This window comes from Trichosurus vulpecula, chromosome 3, assembly GCF_011100635.1.
Source record: "Trichosurus vulpecula isolate mTriVul1 chromosome 3, mTriVul1.pri, whole genome shotgun sequence".
In the NCBI taxonomy this organism is placed as follows: domain Eukaryota; kingdom Metazoa; phylum Chordata; class Mammalia; order Diprotodontia; family Phalangeridae; genus Trichosurus; species Trichosurus vulpecula.
The window spans coordinates 123,446,180-123,454,661 of NC_050575.1; positions in this window are offsets into that span (position 1 = coordinate 123,446,180).

Below are 8,482 nucleotides of genomic sequence, written 5' to 3' on the forward strand. Positions count from 1 at the left end.
CAATAAGAAGCAGTGGAGAAAAAAACACAAAACTTGTCTACAGAGCACTTGGCAAAAGGCCTGATTCAATGAGATCATCCCAAGAGCATTTGAGGATAAAACTGGAAGGAGAACAATAATTGAAAAACAGGAAAAAAAAGCCATCAAAATTTCTATGACTTTTTTCTCTGTCAATGACGTTAGAGTCAATATTTGGAATCTGATGTCCCAGTTTCTGGTGTGCTGCATGATGAAGAAAATAATGATGGACAGAGCATGTGGTCCAGACCAAGTACACATAGAGAAAGTCCAATATGAAGGTAACACAATTTCAAAGGCATTGAAAGATTAATTCTCAAGAAACCTGAAACAGGATATAAAATGCTTAGAATGAAAAAAACAGACCTTATTGAAGGTGATCAAGTGAATAAGAATTGTCGATTATGACAAAAAAAAAGGAAAACGGCAAATGATGGAGGGGCAGCAGGAAGGAAAGTATACTAAATGAATGCACTGTTGAAACTATGAATTTAGTGCAGCCATTCTGGAAAGCAATTTGGAGCCATGCCCCCAAAGTCAAAACTGTATATAACTTTTTACCCAATAATACCACTACTAGACCTCTACCCTTAAAGAGACCAAAGATTTATAAAAATATGTAAATCAGCTCCTATGGTTATAGCAGAAAACAAAACAAAACTGGAAACTAAATGAGTTCTTATCAATTAGGGAATGGCTGAACAAATTATGGTAAAGGAATATTGTTGCATAGTAAAAAATGACAAAAAGGATGATTTCAGAAAAATCAGGTAAGACTTTTGTGAACCGATATAGATTGAGCAGAACCAGAAGAATATGCATGAACAATACTAAAAAGCCAAACAACTTTGAAAGAATTGTAGCTAACCATTTCATTACCAACCATGATTCCAGAAATCTAATGATAAAGCAATAGCCACCTCCTGACGGAGAGGTGATAAACTCAAGATATAGAATAAGACACACATTTTGGGAATTTGTTTTGCTTGACTTTGCATTTGACTTTTGTTACAAAGATTTTCTTTTTCTTCCTTTCTTGCCCCCTGCCCATTTTGGAGAGGGTGGGAATGGAAAGGGAAGTGTGGATAGGGTAGCCAAACTAGACTAGATTCTATGCCCAAACATGTATTGAGATCTCCCAGCTCTGTGCCGTTGCTCAGACTGATCTGTTTGCCTCCCCACTCTTTACCTGTTGCATTTCTACCTATTTAAAGCCCAATTCATGTGCCACCTCTTCCAGAAATCATTCATTCTCCCCTGTGTTTTGGTCTATGACTGACTCAGGTCAGTCTGGCGGTACAGGTTTAAGTCTAGAACTAAATGAGACACTCATAGACCACCTACTCTGAATTTAATAAAAATTTTACTTGACAATTGCATGGAAAGATCTTCAGCAAGAATATAGCATTGATTTAGCTGGGTGAAGCTCCCCTACCTCCACATTTGCCATGGTGGTGTAACTGGTCGGTTGTGTGTATAATGGGAAGATTGGCCAATCTGACATAGTCATGAACCCTTGGCTTCTTTGCTTCTTTGCCCCTTTGTATTTGCTTTTTCCTGATCTTGATGATGGGACAGACCAGGTTACAGCCATGTGAGCTTTTGAAAGTCAGAAGAGCCACTAGACATCCAGCAACTGACCCAGCAGCCAAGACTAGGGAGGAGCCAGTCCTGAGGATCAACAGATTAAACCCAGTGTGACAGTGAGTGATTTGGCTCAACAGCTGAGACATTGGTCCTGCAAGCAACTTGTCCATTGGCTATGACACACCCACAAGTAAACTTGGTGTGTCATATGTCTGGTAGTCACCACTTTAAATTTGAGTCCATTCTCCCCCAGGACAGAGGTGGTAGAAGAGAGTTGGTTCACAGTTCCAGAGATGGTTGTGTTTTGAATCTTATATTCTCAAGAAAAATCCCTTTATAAAAGGTAATGGATGCTCACAGGTTTAATGACATTGAAGAGATTTTATCTGGCACTCGGTAATTAAGGGAAGGCAATAGCGGTAGAGAACCACATATCCTCTAGAACCCCAAGGGGGAAAAGTAGTAGCTAGCTCTGGGGACCTGACTTGCTAGTCCAAGAATGGGTTGGGAGAGTGAGCCCAGAGCCTAAGTCAACTCCTAGTGCGCCGGACTTTTCTATTTACTCAATCAAGAAGCTATGCCAACCCTTCAAACCTTAGTCTTTTGGACTAATTAATCCTAGAGAGTGACCTTTTAGGGAAAAACTAACCTAAGTGGCAAGAATCTTAGCAGATGTTGCTAACAATAATAACAGTAATAATAATAGGTATTCAGTACTTAAAGTTTGCAAAATGTTTTATTCGTGTTACCTCATTGGACTCTTATAACAACCCCAAGGTCACACTGCTACTAAGCATCTGAGGCAGGATTTGGGTTCTTCTTGACTCCAAATCTTCTGCTTTACCTATTGCACCACTTAGCCACCTCAGTATCCTGCAGCACCTCCTCTCAAGTCCCCTATCTCACCAGACCAGAGGAGCAGGTGAAGACCAAGGCTCACTGCTCCTGACCTCTTCCCTGAAAGCCAAATTAAAAAAAACAAGCATTTACTTACAGACTACTGTATGTCAGACACTCTACTACACACAAAGAAAGGCTAAAAATATTCCCTGCTCTGGAGGAATTCAGTCTAATGCAGGAGATAACATGCAAACAACCATGTACAAACTAGATAAAGTTATATATAGATATATCATTTTTTGATAAATTGAAACAATTGAAACAGCACCGCTTTATGGCAACTAAACATTCATGGCTCCCTATTTATTACTCTTTTTGTTAGCAAACTCCTACTACTTGTTGCTAGATTACTTAATTATTCATAATCATTTTAATTACTTAATTATTTGTAATCATTTTAATTACTTAATTATTCTACTTATTCCTAGGTTACTTAATAACTGACTACCTAGGAATAAACTATCCGCAACTACCACCTCCTGTTGTATCACACCATCCTCTTCAAGCCTATCCCTTGATAGCCATGACCCAAGGTCACGGTAACGACACAAGGCGAGGCAATAAGGCAATATGCATCTGTTAATTGCTTACTACATGCCAGCACTGTGTACTGAGAATACAAACTCCAGCAAAAAGGAAGACAATTCTTGCCTTCAAGGAGCTTACATTCTAATGAAAAAAGACAGCATATGAAAGGGAGGTGAAAAGTGGAGGTGGGGGAAGGTACCTCTGAGAGGGAATGGTGACAAAGTCCTAAGAGTCAAAAGGGTAATCAGGAGGAAAACCCTTTCCATAGTGCCCTCTGAAATTCTTGTTCCATAATAAATAATGTTCCCTTCTTTCTGGAAAACTTCCTCTCATACTATTTCCATCTACTTGCACTTATTGAGACCTGCTTTCCCCTGTATAATTGTATCTCCAGTCATCTTCTCCAGAATTGATTGAACCCTCTGTCTTCCATCACTCCCCCCTCAATATACTGATAACAGAGGAGCTGAAATACTCCTCACTTCTCACTGCCACTTTCAGACTAAGTTTGCCACCCTCACTTAGCAACTCTTCCTCTTTTTTTTTCCTATACAGATCGTTGCCTATCAGCCCTCAAATCATTTCCCCCTTCTTTCTCATGGAGTCCAACACCTGGCTCGTTGCTTTCTTTCTCCTCCAACTCCAGTTCCTATACCAGGGGACTTCAACATTCCTATCGATTCTCCCTCAAACAACTCAAGCTGTGAGCTTCTCAGTCTCCATAGATCCCACGACTTATTCTGTTACTACACTACTGCCACTCCTAGGGATGCTTACACCATGGATCTCACTATTATCCACAAGTGAATCACTCCTTTGATCAAAAACTCTGTCATTCTTTGGTGACTGTAATGTCCTAACACTCCATTTCTCTATATGTCTTACCCATTCTAAACCAATTTCCCCCCTTTATCTTGACTTCTAATACCTTCATCCTTTAATACTTTTCTTAGGCCATCACCACTGCTCTGATTTCTCTTTTCTCCTTTCCCAGTCTCAACTTGTAGTGGTAGTTAACTACTTCATAGAATCATAGATTTAGAGCTCGGATGGCATTATACAGATGAGTAAACTGAGGATAAGAGAAGTTAAGTAACGTGCCCAGAGTCACACAACAACTATCAGAGCAAGAATCTGAACCCAGTTCTTAGCTCTAAGTCCAGCACTCAATCCACTCTTATGTTGACTCTCCATCAATTCTATGCTGTCTTCCTCTTTCGATTCCCTTTCCCCTTGTCTTATTGCTGCTCATCCCTTACAAAACCCTAGATTACTTAAACCTCTGTCTCCTCTGCTCCTGCTCACGTGCTACTGAATAGAGTTGGAGGAAGTCAGATCACTGGGCTGATTTATCTAATCTCAGTTGGGCCATTAGTAGAACAAGTCGATATTTTTACTCTTGCTTAATTTATTTCCTATATCACCCCCCAGAGAAACTGTTCCAAACTTCTTTTGTCTCCAGGGTCCCACCCCTACTCCTCTGCTCAGCTGAGGACCTCCTTTCTTACTTTATTTAGAAAGAAAAGGCCATTTGCCATGGGTTCCTTCTTCTTTCCCTCTTTTCATCTTAAAAGTTCTTGATATTTTTTTTTCTCCCCATTTCTACTCTCCCCCCCACTCCAAGATGGCTTATATTCTGGTTACCCTGTTCCCCAGTCAGCCCTCCCCTCTATCACCCCCCTCCCCTCTCATCCCCTTTTCCCTTCCTTTCTTGTAGGGCAAGATAAATTTCTACGCCCCATTGCCTGTGTATCTTATTTTTTAGTTGCATGCAAAAACTTTTTTTGTTTTTGAACATCTGATTTTAAAACTTTGAGTTCCAAATTCTCTCCCCTCTTCCCTTCCCACCCACCCTCCCTAAGAAGTTGAGCAATTCAACCTAGGCCACACATGTATCATTATGTATAACCCTTCCACAATACTCATGTTGTGAAAGGCTAACTACATTTTGCTCCTTCCCAACCCATCCCGCTTTATTGAATTTTCTCCCTTGACCCTGTCCCCTTTCCAAAGTGTTTGTTTTGATTACCTCCACCCCCATCTGCCCTCCCCTCCATCATCCCCCCCTTTTATTTTTATTTTTTATCTTCCTCCTTCTTCTTTCCTGTGGGGTAAGATACCCTACTGAGTATGTATGGTATTCCCCCTCAGGCCAAATCTGATGAGAGCAAGGTTCACTCATTGCCCCCTCACCTGCCCTCTCCCCTCCTCCCACAGAACTGCTTCCTCTTGCCACCTTTATGCGAGATAATCCACCCCATTCTATCTCTCCCTATCTCCCTCTCTCAGTATGTTGCTCTCTCATCCCTTAATTTCATTTTATTTCTTTTAGATATCTTCCCTTCATCTTCAACTCACCCTGTGTCTGCTCTCTCTCTTTTACATATATATATATAAACACATATATATACACATACATACACATACATACATATACACATAGATATATACATACATACACATTCACATATATATATATACATAAACATATATATATGCATATTCCCTTCAACTACCCTAATATTGAGGTCTCATGAATCATACACATCATCTTTCCATGTAGGAATGTAAACAAAACAGTTCAACTTTAGTAAGTCCCTTGCAATTTCTGTTTCTTGATTACCTTTTCATGCTTCTCTTGATTCTTGTGTTTGAAAGTCAAATTTTCTATTCAGTTCTGGTCTTTTCACTGAGAAAGCTTGAAAGTCCTCTATTTTATTGAAAATCCATATCAAACTGTTGTGAAAATCAATGCTGAAAACCAAATATGTTAAATAAATAAATTTAAATTTAAATTAAAAAAAATTTGCAAACATTACAAGATTCAGAACTATAACTGCTGGTCATGGCAGAAGCATCAAATTAGAAGGGGGAAGTAAGTTGTCTGAACGAAGAGGTGGCTGCCATTTTTTTTCTCATTTAGGATTAAGTGGTAGTGGGGGAAGAAATGTAAAACTTCTAAAACTAGACACAAGAACTAAAAACACAGCACACAGTGGGGGTCTCAAGTGCAAAAACAAGCAGATCTATGTATCTCATTTGCTTCTTATGGCATCACTGTACTATGGCACAATTATTTTAAAAATATATTTATTGATATAAAAAAAAGTTCTTGATAACATCCCCAGTTCTCTTCTCTAGTCACTTTTAATGAAGTGGCCCTTCTCCTTTTCCATGGCCAGCCCCTCCCTCTACCATATGCATTGATCCCATCCCCTATCATTTTTTCCTAGCAGATTTACCCCCTGGTATTACCCCCTTGTATATAACTGCCTTGCACTTGTAACCCAAGTTGCATAGGCCTCTCCTCATTGGTGGAAAGAATGATCACTTAATATTGTATGCCTCCATGAGGAGTGGGATTGGCACAAGAGCTTTAGAGAAGAGAGTCTTTATTCTTGGAGAGAGAGCGAGAAGGAGAGGGAGAGGGAGAGGAAGTAGGGGAGGGAGAGAGAGAGACAGACAGACAGAGAGAGAGAGACACACACACACAGAGACAGAAAGATTTTTTCCTTCCTTCCTGTCTCAAGAGACACATTCATACTCTGGAAGGCAGATGTATAGAGAACATCCAGCTCCTCGAGTGAGAGAGTTCATTCATTCTGTGCAGTGTCTGGTATATTCTAATCTGTATAAGTTCTCTGATTTCTATCCACTATCTGCTTGAATAAATGGATGTACTCACTATTCATTACCTGTAACAGTCTTTTGTGTAACTAGTAATTTGTGAGAAGGAGTCAAACCTTCAGATTTAAGCCTCGAATACACTCTTCCACTTTATGGGATAGTGAGTAGGAAAGCATCTTGATTAATTTCTTGAGCTTCTCTGTTGGTAATGACTTTCCCCTTCAGATCTACTATAGCAATTTATTTTACAACTCTCTAATGTATTTAATATATAATATCATGTGTTATAATTAATCACCAAAAGGTAGAATGCCATAATGGATTGTGAGCTAGATGGGTAGGAAGACCTAGGTTCAAGTCCCAAGTTTGACACATACTGGCTACCCAACATTGGATTAATCAATTAACCACTCAGTACCCTAGGCAACTGGCTAAGACTATAAATTGTATAACATCGTCCATCTGCATTGGTTCCCTATACTTATGAAATCACACGCTCCAATCAAAACAAATTATTTCTATGAGTCACTTTAGCATATTGTTATAGGGAGCTGGACTTAAAACCAAGAAGACCTGGATTCAAATCCCTCCTCAGATACTTGTTTAGCTGTGTGACCCTGGATAAGTCATTTACCTTTCATGAACTTCACACAACTCCCTAGGACTTATGTATTAAATCAAAACAAGTTATAGAGGGAGTTCCCATACTAGGAGTCCTGAATGCTGATGAAATCACAGATTGCATTCTTCCCGTCTTCTTGTTCTCAAAGAAACCTAGCTCCCAGCAAAAGACATTGCATCTCGGGCCATCCTTTCTAGTACTGAGCATCCCATATCTCATGCCTCTCAGTATACCTGAGCAGATGAAGTGTCCTTGCTCCTAACTGCCACTTCCAGATCCTCCTTTAGCCATCATCGCTCAGCATCTTCTCCTTTGGGACTGTGTCATTCTTTGTCTTTATATCCCCAGTACCTGGCACATAGCAGATGCTTAATAAAGACTGTGATAGTAACTGTGATACTAGTTGTAGCCACTTACAAGTCCACAGGCCATTCTCCATCTTTTCTCAAAGGGTTTAGTGTCTTCTTTTCCACTTCCTTCCCTGCCCTAATACCTTGGGACTTCACCATGGAAATGACCCTCATGCCTTGGCCTCTCAGTTTATCAACCTCCTCAAACGCTATTATGTGCTCTTCATTCCACCTCAGCAATACATAGGGATGGCCATAGTTTGATTTCACCATCACCCATACCTGTTTTATGTCCGTGACCTCTGAAATTGCCTTCTTTTCCATTTCTCCTATTGCCTCACTTTTCTTAAACCTAGTCTTTGTCCTCACTGCAACCACCATTTACCCTACCTCTTCTTTTTTTCCACATCTATGAACTCCCTTCTGGACTAATTTTCCTCCCTTTGTAGTCTTGACCCTATGGCTAATCCTTACTCTAGAATACCTTGTTCCCTGGTCCTGTTTCTGCCCAGGCTTGCCAAACTCCAATCCTGTGTTCCTAGGACCATCTGTTTTCTCTGGTCCTAGATCCTAGGTCAGAAGCCAGGAACCAAGGCTTATGCGCAGCCAAATAGTCATTATAAAAGCAGGAATTTGGAAAAGGAATTGAAGTCAGTAAGGTAGATGGCTATGCCGCTTAAGGACTCCACCTAGAGATTTTCGTTCCTCTGCTTTCCCCCTCTCCCTTTCAGTTCTGCTGGAGACCAAAAAGACCCATACAGCCCTCGGTAATTTGTTGCAAGGACAACCTCCCCACCCCACACAATTATTCTGAATGGGTATAGATTATCAATATGATACTAAGGGAGTT